This window comes from Cryptomeria japonica, chromosome 7, assembly GCF_030272615.1.
Source record: "Cryptomeria japonica chromosome 7, Sugi_1.0, whole genome shotgun sequence".
NCBI classification, from domain to species: domain Eukaryota; kingdom Viridiplantae; phylum Streptophyta; class Pinopsida; order Cupressales; family Cupressaceae; genus Cryptomeria; species Cryptomeria japonica.
Window position 1 is genome coordinate 726,603,629 of NC_081411.1, and position 16,485 is coordinate 726,620,113.

The 16,485-nt window shown below is 34.7% G+C and overlaps 1 pseudogene; it reads right to left on the reverse strand.

Annotated features, from left to right (window-relative positions):
* Positions 1-2,477: 2,477 nt before the first annotated feature.
* Positions 2,478-3,709, reverse strand: LOC131080017 (cyclin-dependent kinase E-1-like; annotated as a pseudogene).
* Between the last annotated feature and the right edge of the window lie 12,776 nt (positions 3,710-16,485).

A 16,485-nucleotide genomic window follows, 5' to 3' on the forward strand; every position in this document is an offset into this window, starting at 1 on the left:
AATCTTGTTTCTTACTAGCCCATGAAACCAATTTATTACCTAAAAAGAAAGCACCACCGAAGGTACTCTTCCAGTCATCAACATCACTAGTCCAATCAGCATTACTATAAGAACATAACATGAAATCATCATTCCTCGGATACCACAAACCATAATCCATAGTCCCCTTTAAGTATCTGAATATCCTCTTTACAAAAATGACATGACTCTCTTTCAGATTAGCTTGATATCTAGCAGCCATACACACAACATGTATAATGTCCAACCTAGTCTGAGTAATATATAGTAGTCCACCAACCATAGATCTATACAAGCTCTAATTATCTTTCGGAGATTCATCATTATTAGATAATTTGCAGCCAGTCACCATAGGAGTTCCAACTAGTTTGGAGTCATCTAACCCAAAATTCTTCAACAATTCCTTCACATATTTAGTTTAAGATATAAAAATAGCTTTTCTTGTCTGTGAAATTTGCAAACCTAAGAAAAATTTCATCTCTCCTATCATAGACATCTCAAATTCTTTCTGCATATCACTGACAAACTTCATGCTCAAGTCATCATCTCCTCCAAAGATAATATCATCAACAAAGAATTCAACAATCAAAATGTTATCATTCTCAATCTTAAAATACAAATTACTATCAGTAGTCCTCTTATTAAATCCTAATTTCAACAAGTAGTTATCCAATCTAACATACCAAACTCTAAGGGCTTGTTTCAAACCATAAAGAGCTTTCTTCAGTTTACATACCATGTCTCCATTATCAAATAGTGGAAATCCATCTGGTTACTCAATGCAAACTTACTCCTCAAGATCACCATTCAAAAAGGTATATTTGACATCCATTTGATATACCTTGAAATCTTTATAGGAAACATATGCAAGCAACAGTTTAATAGCTTCAAGTTTGGCTACCAGAGAAAAATCATCCTCATAATTAATCCAGTCTTTCTATGAATAACCTTTGCATACCAATCTTGCTTTATTTATGACAACTTCACCAGCTTCATTCAATTTATTCCTTGGTAAACAAATTTGTCACTCCGGTCGTTTATCTGAAACTGACCCTGTTTGCCTACTAAGCAGTGACAAATGTTCCAATAGTTGGAGAGATTGAAGTGAAACCACAATCTTCCTCTGCATTTGAGAGGGGCAACTCCCTCGTATGATAGGGGTATTTAGGATTTTGTGTACTTTTAACCTCAAAGTACATAAAAGAGAAAACATAAAACTCAAAAGAAATAAAGATAGAAACCCCAACAATAGACATATGACCATCAACTGAGATTTCCCAACATTAGCAACAAATTACAAGGGGAGTTTATAAGGTAATATTCTTAGCCATGAGATGACGATAAAGAAGAATGACAAATCTCAACATACAGAGAGATAAGATACTTCAACACATTCAAACTGAGATACCCAAGGTTGCTTGTGCATCATCACATCAATTGTACAGATCACATATGCATAAAAAGACTACCAATTTGACATACAAGAAATCAGCAATGATAGCACATGAATACATTTAGAACACACGAGCTAAGATGTATTCTTCATTATCCTTTTAGAAATATACAAGTCCAAAATCCTTTCTATACATAGTGCAAGTCAAAATGTTATTACAAGTTTCTCTCAGAATTCCAGCAGAGTTTTCCCCTCTGTAAAAGTCCCCCTTACATTACAAATAGCCTTCAATTTATAGGCTTTCCCTTGATAACTAACTAGTAACCACCTGATAACTACCTAGAGATAACTACCTTTGCAAATTTGAGAAAATAAGAATAAGCTTCATTACTTTGATTTTTCTCAATTTTTACACAAATGAAGTTTATTTTCCAATTTTATTACAAATACTTGACATAAATTACTTTTACCCCAAAGATACTTGAAAACCCCCAATTTCAATGAAATGTCAAATTTGGTTTTCTAAGCTACTTGTTCACTCCATTTTCTTCATCCATGACACCTTTTGAAGATATTTCTGATAGTGACCATTAGTTGTCTTTTCTTTCTCAGTCGAATCTACATCTCCCTCATCATACTACTATTTAGGAAAAAGAAAATTTACATCTTTCCATTTAAAGCAAAAAGATAATTCACCAGGCTAACCATGAGGATGAAAACTTTAAAGTTTTACAATGCACTCATAGACTAAGACATTAGACCTCCAATCACATCCGCTAAGTGTTATACCATCTTTCTTAAATGCTTTTCCTTCTCTTAAGAAAGCTCTAACTTTTGAGTTCTAGCTTCTATCACTTTAATTTGAGGATATACCATATAGATGTGATTTTTCTTCTTTTTTTTCAATGAATTTAAGTAGATCATATTTTGAGTATTTAAAACCAAACCACCAACTCGATCCACTTCTTCATCTTCACCGAGCTCTCCAAAGCTCCATATTTGACACTATAAAGTCCTCTCTTGATGATCGACTTTAATTCTTTACATCACATGTTTATGATCCTCTTTATGTTACAACATTATGTACACTTGTATTTTCATATTTGTATTTTTGAATATGTTGCTTTTCTGAATTCCAATGTGGTAGATTGGCCAATGTTGGCCACTTTCCTGGTGTTGGGCGACCTAAGACCTTAAATATCTTGTCAATTTGATCAAGCTGAAATGGATTTGGTGCAAATTTGACCTCCGTGCCTTGGAAAAGTGGTTTTAGTGTTAACAGTTCTACAAAAATACAACCTACAACCCACATGTCAACAACACTAGTGTAATGCCTTGCCCCAAGAACTAGCTCTGGTGCATGATACCATATGGTTACAAAAACCCTGTTGTTAGACAATGGTTATAAGGGAGCCTAGTATATCCTAGTAAGCCCAAAATCAACAATTTTGACTACACCGTGTTTGTCACTATTACCCATGACCAAGATATTAGATGGCTTAAGGTCACGATGTACAATCCAATTACTATGAAGATTGTTCAAACCATTCAAAAATTGTCAAAGCAAAGACTTAATATTATATTGATAAATACCCCAGTTAAGCTTCTCCTGATGATGCCAAATAATTTCATAAACGTCATATTCTGCATAGTCAATGCCAAGTAAAGAGACATTTCCATATGATTTATGTGCATGTTCACAAGTTTGACAATGTTTTCACAAGATAACTCCCTGAGTAGCTATTCCAAAACCTCTACAATATCATAGCGAACCATAATTCCACATTTCTTTAGGTCTTTTTACCCAATAGTTCACGTCATTGTCTATGCTTTAACCTTTTGCAGACATATCGGCCAGTGTAGTTGCAACTACAACATCGGAAGAAATTCCTCTGTCCTTTTATGTTTTGCTGAATGTCCATACTGTGGCCAAAACTTTCCTGATCTACACTTTATCAATGCGACATGTATACTCTTCTCTCCATGTTTGGCAAGAAGCATTCTATCAAACAATTCATGTGTTATCTATGCCATCATGATCTACATATGGGCTAGCAACGTTCCTTTATCTTCTGCTCTTTACTTAAACCGTGACTAGCTTCATGACTTCCCTGTTGATTTGCGGCTAAAAGATCATGAATGACTTGTTAAAACTACACCCAATGACTTGTTAAAATTGCGGTTGGTTGCTCCAGTCACCGCTACCACTTTAGAGTATTTTATCAAACCCTTTTCAACTGCATGCAACAGCCAGCCGTATTGCGTGCGTATCTTTCCCTCCTGGTTTGAAGCTTCCATTTTATCATTGGTAGGGAGGATGTTGGCAAAGGTTGTTGAATCTGGCCTTACAGTTGTGGTTTTCACTTGCTAGATAGTTTCAAAATCATCTTCAATCACATACCACAAGACCACATTTCTTTGAGGGATTCTATCAAACAATTCACAAGCTATCTATGCTCTACGAAGAATTCCTGTCTACCAAAACAAATGCAACTACAACATCTGACAAAAATCCTCTATCTGTGCTGCTTAAATGGTTTCCACCTTGGTTTGCTAGCAAGAGTATGTAGCTTAATACCTTCTTTGATGCAATTTGTTAGATAGTTTGCCTACCATGATTATACTCTGCAATGCACATTAATTTTAACCGCAGTGTATATCTATTGAAACCATGTTTCTTTAAGGCATTTTATCAGATAGTTTGCAGCCTATTTATGCCTTCCACATCCTACATACATGTTTGCATTTCATGACATATATATACTTCCTTATCTATGTTTTATCAGCATGCCAATGCATTATTTATTCTTATTCCTTCTACAAAGTGGCCAAAACATTCTCATAACACTTTGGTTGATGTTGAAACTTATTCCAGAGCTTCCATTTTAGCATGGGTAGGGAGGATGTTGGCATGAGTTAGAGAGTCTACCAATGTAATGCGTGATGGAATCTTGACTCCACATTGGCATGTGTATTTCCTTAGCAACTGCAACTTCAACCTCTTGATGAAACCATATCCTCTCTCCAATACATTTGGTGAACATTCATAACCTGGTATTTGAAGTTTCTTTCTTTTTTTTATTCTTTCCTTGATGAAATTTATAAGTGCTTAAGGATGCTAAAAAAGTGAGCATTTCTAACCTTCTTGACAAAGTGGGGCCTGCAAGGTTAAGAAATGAGGTTAGGAATGCTCACTTTTTGAGCATTCTTAACCCTTTTTTTTGTGTTGTGAGAGGTTAGAAATATGGGTTAGAAATGCTCAAAAAGTGAGCATTTCTAACCTTCTTGGCAAAAGGTTAAGGAATGAGGTTAAGAATGCTCAAAAAGTGAGAATTTCTAACCTTCTGCTTCAACGAGCTATCCTTTAGACCTTGGAAACCATTGATCGTAGAGAGGAATCAAGAAAGAATGCAACCAATGTTTTTGGACAACTTTTTATCGCAATGACTAGACATATTAAAATAATTTAAAATATTAAATTATTATTTAAAAAATAATTTAAATATTTTAAATTTACTGCTTTGGCTGGAGAAAAATGACATAACTTTCAAACGGTAGGGAGTTAGGTCTTTAAATTTGAAATATGCATAAAAAATAGGGAAATAGACCCACACAATTATTTAAACCTCATGAAGAAGCCTAGGATGAGATATTTTAATCATTTTGGGGCAACAAACACAAAAAATTGAAAGTTTAAAATATGACAAAGTATGAATTGGGTTCGGGTGAAAGTTGGCCACGTGATATAAAATGATGCTTAGATCTTGAGTGTCAACTGATTTCCCTCAATTTGTGATAATTTTTAAAATTCTTCCATTTTTCATATTTTGACTAGTAATGACCTTGGACAACACACTCATTTCTTATGCATAAACACCCATTGGACCTTTTCTCGATACTGAGACTGATTTAAAAAAGATATGTCAAATGTGGGGGCAACATTCCTGAATACCCATTTATTAACAACCACATTCATATCTTTAGGTATAGGCACAAGCTCCCATGTGTTATTCTTTTCAATCTGATCTAATTTTTCTTTCATAGCTTTCATCCAATTTTCATCTTTGCAAGGTTCAACAACATATTTAGGTTCAACGTTAGAAATCAAACATACCTCTTCAGCAACTAGCCTTCTTCTAGTCATCACACCTTTATTTTTATCACCAATAATTTTATTTTCTAAATGATTCAATCTTACATACCTCGGAGTATTTTGATTGTTCTTATTTTTAAGTTCCTGCACTTGTCCACCGGCAACAACAACATCCAGATTGACTATCTCTACTAGATCATTCTACTTCAATTCCTTAGTTTGAATAGGATTTAGAACAATGTGTTGACCATCATCATATCCGCAATCTCTGATTTCTTTCCCAAGGTTCCCATCCACCTTCACATTTGCACTTTCTACTATGTTTCTCAATCTCTTGTTATATCACCAATATGCTTTACTCTTTGTTAAATATCCCAAGAAAATTCATTCATCACTTCTTTCATTAAAATTTCCTATGTCGTCATCTCTCTTGATATAATATTTACTACTAAATATTCTGAAATATCTCACAGTAGGAGCATGACCAAACCATAGCTCATAAGGAGTCTTACCTGTATTACCTTTGATATGAACTCGGTTGAATGTGTAAATGGCAGTGCTAATAGCTTCTATCCAATAGATCTTCAGTGCATTTCCTTCAATCAACATAGTCCTTGCATCATCCAAGACAACCCTGTTCTTCCTTTCAACAACTCCATTCGACAGAGGGGTTCTAGGAGGAGATAATTGTCTTCTAATCCCATGCTTCTCATAGAATGAATTAAACTCACTGAAATAAAAGTCATCTCCTCTATCAAATCTAAGACATTTCAACCTTCAATTGTGACTCAGTCTCAACCTTGGCTTTGAATATCTTGAATTTGTCTAATGCTTTATATTTATCCTTCAAAAAGATAACCCACATCATCCTAGAATAATCATCAATTAGAAACATAAAATATCTATCTCCCTACACACTTCTATCATTTGTAGGTCCACATAGGTCAACTAGCACATGATCTAGCAATCCATCAGATGTATATTGTTTTCTCTTGAAAGAAATTCTTGTGTGCTTACCCAATTGACATTTCTTACATACTTGATTGGCAGGCTTAACAATCTTAGGCAAATATCTAACAGCTTATGCAGAACTGGTCTTAATCATTGAATCAAAATTAACATGACACATTCTCCTATGCCACAACCAACTTTCATCAATCTGAGCAACCAAGCAACTTTTCTCACTAGCATTCAAATAAAAAATATTACCTTCAGTCCTAGTTCTAGATGCAATCTATATACTAGAGGCATTTAGGATCTTGCATTTACCATTCTTGAATTATAAATCATAACCTTTGTCAACCATTTGTCTAACACTCAAAATATTATGCCTCAAACCTTCAATAGGTAGAACATCATCAATATTACTCTTACCATCAAAGGAAATAAAACCTCTGTCATGGATCACACAGGCTTTGTCATCTCCAAATCTCACTATTCCTCCATCATACCTTTTCCTACTCACAAACTTTCTTTTATCACCAGTCATATGATGTGAACAACCGTTGTCAATCACCCATTCATATTTTTCCTCAACTTTAGCAGCCAAAGCTTTCTCCTCAATAGTGCAGGTAGTGGAATCAATAGGTATCGGTCCATCTTCTTTAATGGAAAGAAACACAACTTCATCTCCTTCTAATTATTCATTTGTAACACCTTCATCAGTAGCATAATAATATTTCTTTTGATTCTTATACTTCTAGTTAGACTTGTAAGGCTTATCATACTTATCATGCTTCCCATATCTATCATTTCTATCATTCTTATCAAATTTATCATACCTGTCATACTTAGCCATTCTCTCCAGGCACCTAGAAGCAAAATGTCCTATCTTATTACAAGAAAAACATTTCAAGGGAAATTTTCCATCATACTTATTGGCTCCTATAGGAAATCTCTAGGCAATCAATGCTTCAAGCTCATCCAATTCTCTTTCTTGCTCTTCCATCTCTCTCCTTTCTCTTTCGTAGCTGGATATTCTACATTCTTCAGGATCATAATTCTTTCCAGATACAAATTCTCTAAATGTTGTCTCTGACTTTCCATGTGGTTCACCAAATTCACTCAGCTCAAATGCAATAATCTTTCCAACCAACATATCTCTTGATACCATAGTCACACTTCGGATCTCATCAATAGGAGCTACCTTATGTTTATAAGTAGGAGGCAAAGATCTCAACACCTTAGCAACAATTTAATCTTCTTCAAGGGTTCCACCGATACATCTAATACCTTGAAAAAAATCATTCACCTTATCCATTAAGGTATTTATATTCTCATCTTCTCCCATATTCAGCATCTCATATTTCCCTTTCAAGCTCTACAACTTAGCAACTTTCACTTGTTTATCTCCTTCATATAGGGTTTCAAACTTTTCCCAAATCTCATGTGTGGTCTGAAGTTCCATCACATTTGTCATCTCTAAATTAGTCAAGGCACTCAACAATGCTTCCTTTGCTCTAATATTAAGTTCATCTTCCTTGATCTCATCAGCAGTAACTGGTCCATTCGGAGGAGAAGAATATGCATTCTTTGTAATCTTCCAGTAATCTTTTACAAGACATCTCAAGTACACTTCCATCTGGCTCTTCCATATAGCATAGTTACTTCCATCAAATCTCAGACTCTCCTTCTTAAAGATAAAACCTCCAATTCTAGTAGCCATCTTAGATCTCTTCAAGCGGTTAAGCTTCTTATGAAGGATCTAGCTCTGATACAAATTGTTAGCAACAACAATGAAGGAAAGATGAAAGGGGGAGGTGAATCAATTATCACCAGATCTAAAAAATTAACCAAAAAAATAGGTTTGATAAACTAAAACAATAACAAAGATAAGAAAATTAATATCAAAACACACAACACAAATATTTTAATGTGGAAAACCTGGTTAAGGTAAAAACCATGGTGGGAAACTACCCATAATAAGATGATACTATATAGTAGTATGTGTAAATATTACAATGGAGAATGCACATATATTCAGGCACAATTCCTAGACCTCACTGCTCAAAAGATAATGACTCAAAAGGATACAACCCTCAGGGAAGTCTCACTGACTGAAAATAAGATTCAGATTACAGTCTAGAAGGAATGAAATGCAATTATAGCATCTCCAAACGCCTGATGATAGTTTCGGTTAATCACAATTGTCTGCTCTACAACACCAATCTCTGTTCAATCATAATGCCAAAGGATTAATCACTTGTTCGCACAAACACCACTCTCTGATAATGCAAACATAACCTTGACACCTAAATTACATGACAATACCACCTATTTATAGAATTCATCAACCTTGACAACAAGGTCGGCTAAACCTTCAACTCACAATTAGAAAATTACATCACACAATACAAAGATAGACCACCAGACCAAGATAATGATATACATGACATAACATGGACCAAATTAAAATCTCCAAACATGCAACACCACCAAAAGTCATGCCAAGATCAACCGCAACATGCTACACCATCAGGAAAACCTCATAACATGAATAACATCACCGGTTCAACAAAAACACTGAGAACTCGCACAATGATCAATCTGGATAATCAAAATAAATAGGAAATAATCAAGAAACACCAACAAGAATGTTAGAATCATCAAAAATAGTTGTACCAACACCACTTATCAAATTTTCATCGATCAACATCTGAAACTCAAGAACACTCAAACAAAAGCAACTGTCATGAAGAAAGATAACTTGAAAAGCACCAAATCATGAACAATAGAAAATGAAGATACACAATACCATCCCAAACAGTCTCCCAAAGATTTAGATCAAGATCTGATCACATCAGAATATACTAGAGGAAATACTGAACTCTGCAAAGTACTGATCAGAAAAACAAACTAGAAAATTGCATCATATGATATGATCAATTAAGCTTCCTGGATCACTAAAACCAAGACAAAAGAATATAGTGATATTATAAATACTCCATACACCAAACCATAATTCCAATAAACCAATCTACAATCACCAGAGCAGGAATATGTTGGCATCAATGACAACAACATATCCTAGCAGCAACAATATCCAATAGAAGCATTAGCATGTATATGGAATGGATCTATCCAAACAAGTCCTTTGATAATAGGAGAGGTAGTAAAGGCATGTTTGATAGCTTCAAATTATTTCTGACAGTCATCTGTCCATGAGAATTCTATATCCTTTTTAAACAATGTAAACAAAGGTTCAACAATTTTACTAAATCCTTCAATGAATCTGCACCTTTTTAAGATCAACTTTTATTCCCTATTTTGAAATTTTATGTCCTAAGACAATTCCTTCTACCATCATGATGGAAAATTTTCTATGGTTCAATGATAATCTATTATCCTTACACCTTTGCAAAACTTTATTCAAACTTTCCAATGCTTCTTCAAACATCTTCACATGGAATGCAAAATCATCCATATGAACTTCTACACATGAGGTAGTTGAATTTCAAAAATAGCTAGTACAACTCTTTCAAAAGTAGCAGGTGTTGGCTTGATGATGATTATAATTTATTCATCACTCATTTTCATTGATGAAACACTCTCACACACACATATGATTACATTGACTACCGGTGTAACTTCAATTGGTTTATGTTGTCAACTGATATGTTTAAGGTTTATCTCTAACTAATACTTTGTGTCAACTGGTATGTGCTTAAGAGATAACATATGGCTACACTAAGTCAATATCAAAATCAAGATGAAGATGGAGATCAAGCAGAAGATTCTAGGACAATGGTTCACATGTTTTGTTCCAACTAGTATTGACTGTTCTAATTGGTATCTAATTTTGTGATGAGTTACCAATACCAATTTCTTGGCGATCACTTTTGTGATAAGTTTTGATCACTTGTCTAGATACAGTACACCTCAGAAATTGTGTTTTGATTTCCTTAGGCTGACATAAGATTTGAATATCTATTTAAAGACATCTTAGTGAATCATTTGAAGAGGATGTTATGCAAATACTGATATGCATCAAGAGTGAAAGTTGTTGTTGAAGAGTGATAGGTGTTAAGATGAAGAGAAGTGTTGAATGTACTTAGAAGGGTCTGATCAAGCAAGTATTTTTCTACTCAGAATAGATCAAACCATTCTTGTTGTTTTCTAATCATTACAATAGAATCAAATCGCCTGACTAGGTAAGCTCTAACAAGCTTCATTGTACAAATCCTCTAACAAGTTGATCCATTAGTTTGGATTCTCAAAATCCTCCAATGAGGTTACTCCTAATAGGGTAGTACTCTTAACAAGGTATAAGCTTCTAATCAAGCTTTGGGATATCATTTTGGATAGCATGTATTTTGTTTAAATGCTTGGTTAAGTTCATCTACCGGTTAGTGTTTGAAGTAGTGTTTTATTTGGTGTCATTGATTCACCCCCCCCTCTTAGTTCTTTTCAAGTCCATCAATTGGTATCAGAGCCTAACTTCTTTGAAGCCTAACCACTTAGAAGGGAGTCTTGAAAATACCATGGGGGAAAAGAGCTACTTTGAGATGGCTAGAGAGCTAGAAGCTAGCAGAAATGAAGTTGAATCCCTTAGGGGCAAACTAAAAGCTTCTCAAGTCAAAAGGAGAAAGCTATCTGAAAAACTATTAGAAATATCTGATAATAGTTCTTCAGATGAAGCCAATATTGTAGCTTTAATAGGAGAAGTTAAAAAGTTGAATGATAAGAAACTTAATCTAAGGAGAGAGCTAGAAGGTCTCACTATCCGCATGAGTTAGGAATTGGAAGCCAGAAGAGATGCTAAAGATCGTATCAAGGAAAGAGATCAAGAGATTATAAAGATCAAATGGGAAAAAGACACTATGCATGAGAGCTTGATTGCTGAAACAAAAGAAAAGGAGAACCTAAAGCTAGATCTTGAGCTGGCATCGTCTCTGAAAGAGAACCCGTCTAAGCATAATAGAGATATTGTCAAAAAACAAATTCAATCACAGAGAATGAAGGGTGATATCTCTAGACTTGGTTTTCATACAATTGAAAAAGGTGAATCCTCCAGTACAAAGAGCAACTATACAAAGGACAAAACTACTCCTAAAGTCAATAAGACTACCATTAAGAAGGGTTTTAAACTTGTCTGCTTTGTTTGCCATAAGCCTGGTCATATTGCAAATGTCTGTAGAGACAAACCTAATAGAAATCCAAATTACAATACTAATGCTAGGTATGTGTCAAGAAATTTTGAAGGTCATTGCTTCACATGTGGAATGTATGGTCATAGACATGTTGAGTGTAGATATGGAGCAAAAAATCATGTACCACACATGCATCCAAGACCAAATGGTGATCGGATAAGGAACTTGGATAATTGGGTAAACTTGAACTGGCAAAGATCCTACTACAACTGGTTTAGTCCATTCAAGATGGAAAAGGTAACAAATGTTATTTGCACCTTCTGTAAAAACTTTGGTCATGTGACTATGAACTGTAGAAGAAGAATAGGAAGAGGAAATGCAGGACCTTGGAGATCATCTGGTATGGTCTGTTACCACTGCAACAAACCAGGGCACTTAGCAAAATTTTTTAGATCAAGAAATAGAAAACTGGTCAACTCTTTCAAGGATTAGAAAGGCAAGTAGAAAGTTCATGTTGAGGAAATAAGAGAGAATATGAATCAGATCTGGAAGGACAAAAGTGATGACTCTCCTGGAGAAGAAACTGTTCCTTCACCTAGTGAAGAGAACCCAACACCGATGACTTAAGCCTATTTTAACATGGCTAAGGGGAGCTTAACGGTAAAACATCTCCGAACCCCTTGTAAAATGAGCGGGAAATAATTTTTGAATCATGAATTTTGGTGACTTTTTGTTGACGTGTTATCAACCGGTATTTCACTTGAGTAGTAAAATTAGGGTTTGTAACCTAAAGTGTGAGTATTTATTACAGTTGGTAAAAAGGGAAAAAAGAAAGTTTTACTTTTTTTTTTACCCTAACTCTTTCAAGAAAGAAATTTGAAGCATTTGCAGAGCCGAAAAAGATTGTCTTGTTGTCAATTGGTGAATTGTTTCATGTTTAGAGAAATCAAGTTGAATCAAAAGTTGCAGAGAGGTGAACTGGTGTGCATCTGGGCATTTCAACTGGGAGACGAAGCAATGCACAAAAAAGAAGGTATTTCTTTGAGTATACCACTTTGAAACTTGCTTATCTAGAATGGCATCTACTTATAAGTCTATAGAGAGGTTGATGATCACTGCTGAGCCTCAGGAAGCTCTAAAGGCAAATCAAATTATGTCTTATAATGCATTGTCGCAAGTCCCAAGCGGTGTTGTTGTCAAAGGTGACTTGTCTAGTTATATAGATTGCAAGATAGAATATTTAGGAACTCTATACATTTATACACAGTTGAAAACACTTTGTGATAAGAATGGAAAGATTGAAACAAAATATGCTAGGGTTTTTGAAAAAGGTTTTCATAATGCCGCCTACTTTCTTGAAGATTTTGAGGAAGAACACAGCAAAATCATTTTGAGTTGAGTCCATAGAGAGAACATGTATTTAGAAAGGACTCACACAATAACCAAGGAAGCTATTCAGGCTGTAACTGGTTATTTCTCAACCAGTGAAATTGTTGTGCTAAGACAAATTTCAAAGGATATTGTCTTCAAATTAACCGGTTCTACATCTATTAGGCATTCTTTTTCTAACAACAATATTAAGACCCTATAGTGAAACTAGCAGCAATGGTGATAGGCTACCAGGTATTTTACTCCAGTAGATTTAATAGTGTTCCATCTACAACAATTCATACAACACATAGAATGATTGTTGATAATGTAGATTATGATCTTTGTGAAGCCATTAGAGGGCAATTATTTCAAAATTTGCAATCTATTAAGAAAGACAACATTCAAAAGTTCAAATATGGTCAGCTGTTAGCTGGGTTATTTTTTTATTTCCAGAACTTCCTACCAGGAATTGGAGACATTGAATGATCAAAAGACCTACCAGTCAATGCACAGATCAAGAACAACATTAAGGCTATGAAGAATACCTTTTTAGCTGCCTTGAATAAGTATTTTAATAAATTTCAGAAAATGATTTTCATGAGAATGAGATTACTTGAAGATGTGGTAAAACACTTTGCAAAAGACATAGTCTTCACTGTTACCACTGACTTTTTCTTGATGCAAGCAATTGAGCCTAGAAAGGAAGAGATGGAAGATATGAGCTATGAGGTTAATCATGATTTATTGGTTGGCTATGCTAATACCCTATTAACATCACCTAAAGATAAACAACGGGAAAAATTGGACATTGTGGTGGTCCAAGTTGTACCAACAGAAACTGGTACTATACCTGTAGCTAATGTGAAAGGAAAGAAAAAGAAGTCTAATGAAAAGTCTCCTGTTATAAAGACCAAAAGGGTGACTCGGATTGTCCTAACCAAAAAGGAACTGGCACCTAAAGTATATGTAAAGAAGGAGAAAGCAACTGGCAAAACATCAAAGAAGGTAAAGGTAGTGCCGAAGGTAACTACACCTATTGATATATCTACCTACAAACCTGACATAGTTTTTGAGAGAACAACGAAGACACTAGGAAGGAATAGGTTTGACAATGTCAAAGAATATTTTGATTATTTCATTGAAGATGAGCAGAAGCAAGTCATTCAACAGGTAATCACTTATTTGGGTCATTACAATAGATTTGCACATGACTTGGAAAAGGATATTTCAATCTCTTTGTATAGTACCCTTTTAGATAAATGGGAGGAAGCTATTCAATTGGGAAAGAAGATTATTGATGAAATATTTGTATAATATTTTCCCAATTTATCCTCAGATGTTATTAGTGCTTCAGTTGAGCAGTACAAGGTATATTTTGATTTTAAAATGAGAAGATTGAAGCTTCTTAATGCAAAAAGGGCAGTTATTGAGTCTAAGACACATCAGCTATCCTATGTAATAAATAAGAGGGAAGAACTCGTCTACTCTAGCAATAAGGATAATACTACAAATGATGTTCCTCTACTAGAAATGGATGAAGAGGAGATTGTTCAACCTGACATAGTCTATCCAATCAAAAAGAAGGATGATTTCATTATTCTTGTTGATGAAGATGTTCCGAACACAGTAGACCTATCTAGAGACAACATTGCACCAGATATGGAGCCTCCTACAATTACTGAAGTACAGGTTACATTAGTTGATCAACTCACTATTCAACTAAAAGTAGACAATGAACCGTCAAAAGAACGACCTGAGAAACTTCAATCTCCATTGGTCATTGAAAATACTCAAAAGGAGTCTACTGAGAAAGTTGTCACTCAGTTACTTGAAAAGACAATAGAGTAGAACATAGAGAGAGCTATCATTAAGAGTGTACCTCCTAAACTAGCAAAGCAAAAACTACTTGAAGAAGATGATGATGATGATTCTTTAAGTATTTCAAGACCCATTGATATAAACACTTTGAGCACATCAAAAATGATGAAGATTGATAATGTTATGCAATCTAGAGTGCACAAGAAGAGACTAAATGAGAAAAAGATGGAAGTAGAGACAATCTAGAATGTAGTAGAAACTTTGTCTGGTTTACTACCAGAAACAGTTGTTGCACATCTTCCTACACCCATTAGCAAACTTGGTCAATTAGTTGTAGATGCATCTAATCAAATAAAGTCACTTGAAGATGCTCTTAAATGTCTGTTGAGAAGAGCCACAAGAAGAAATATGGAGATAAATTGGCAAAAACCATTGAAAGTGGCAAAATGGCTCTATCTCATAATGGAAGTCTGTTGAGAAAAGCTATTGAATCTGGAGGAAAGTATCTTGCCTTTACCTCCAATGTTTCTCTCTTTTATTCTAACATTTCTAAGAGTCAAGTTGAAACTGAGCAAGAAATGGAAAGGATATGCAAGGCATATGTCCCACTCCAAGACTCCATTAATGCCTTTAACCGGTCTGTAGATGATTTGCATGATAGATTGAATAGGAATGATAATGAGAAGGCTAAGAGACTCCGATCTCTAAAAGATCTCAAGAGCCTACTTACCTCACAAGTCAACATTCTTTAGAGAGCCTACTCGAATGCAGAAGCTATTCTTGCTACTCCTGAAACTTGCATGCTAGACTCAATGGAAGAATTCTATTCCTAGCTGATGTCTACATTTGAGTATACTTCTAACATACTGGAATCATGGGAAAATTCTTTATCATAGATGAAGCATAATTTCAATGATATTTTTATGATATTAGCCAATGCATAAACTTTTTTAAGTTGTTAATATATGCTAAACACTTTGATACGGATTTTCTGTATATATGTATACATTTTACTTTTTCATTTTGGCACTATTGTCAAAGGGGGAGTAATAATATGTATGTGTGTTTTTGAAAATTTTGTATTTATGCATCCATTAAGGGGGAGTATGAGTATATGTGTACGTTTGTTGTGTATGCACACTTAGTGGTATTGTATTACTCAAAATTTTCTAAGTGTTGCCATCAATGCCAAAGGGGGAGATTGTTGGCTTAATGATGATTATAATGTATTCATCACTTGTTGTCATTGATGAAACACTCTCACACACACATATGATTACATTGACTACCGATGTAACTTCATTTGGTTTACATTGTGAACCGGTGTAACTTCAATTGGTTTACACTATCAACCAATATGTTTAAGGTTTATCTATAACTGGTACTTTGTGTCAACTGATATGTGCTTAAGAGATAACCTGTGGCTACACTAAGTCGGCATCAAAATGAAAATGAAGATCAAGATGGAGATCAAATAGAAGATTCCAGGACAACGGTTCACATGTTTTGTTCCAACCAATATTGATTGTTCTAACTGGTATCTGATTTTGTGATGAGTTACTAGCACCGATTTCTTAGCGGTCACTTTTGTGATGAGTTTTGATCACTTGTCTAGATACACTGGACCTAGGAAATTTTGTTTTGATTTCCTTAGGCCGACATAAGATTTGAATGTCTATTTCAAGACATCTTAGTGAATCATT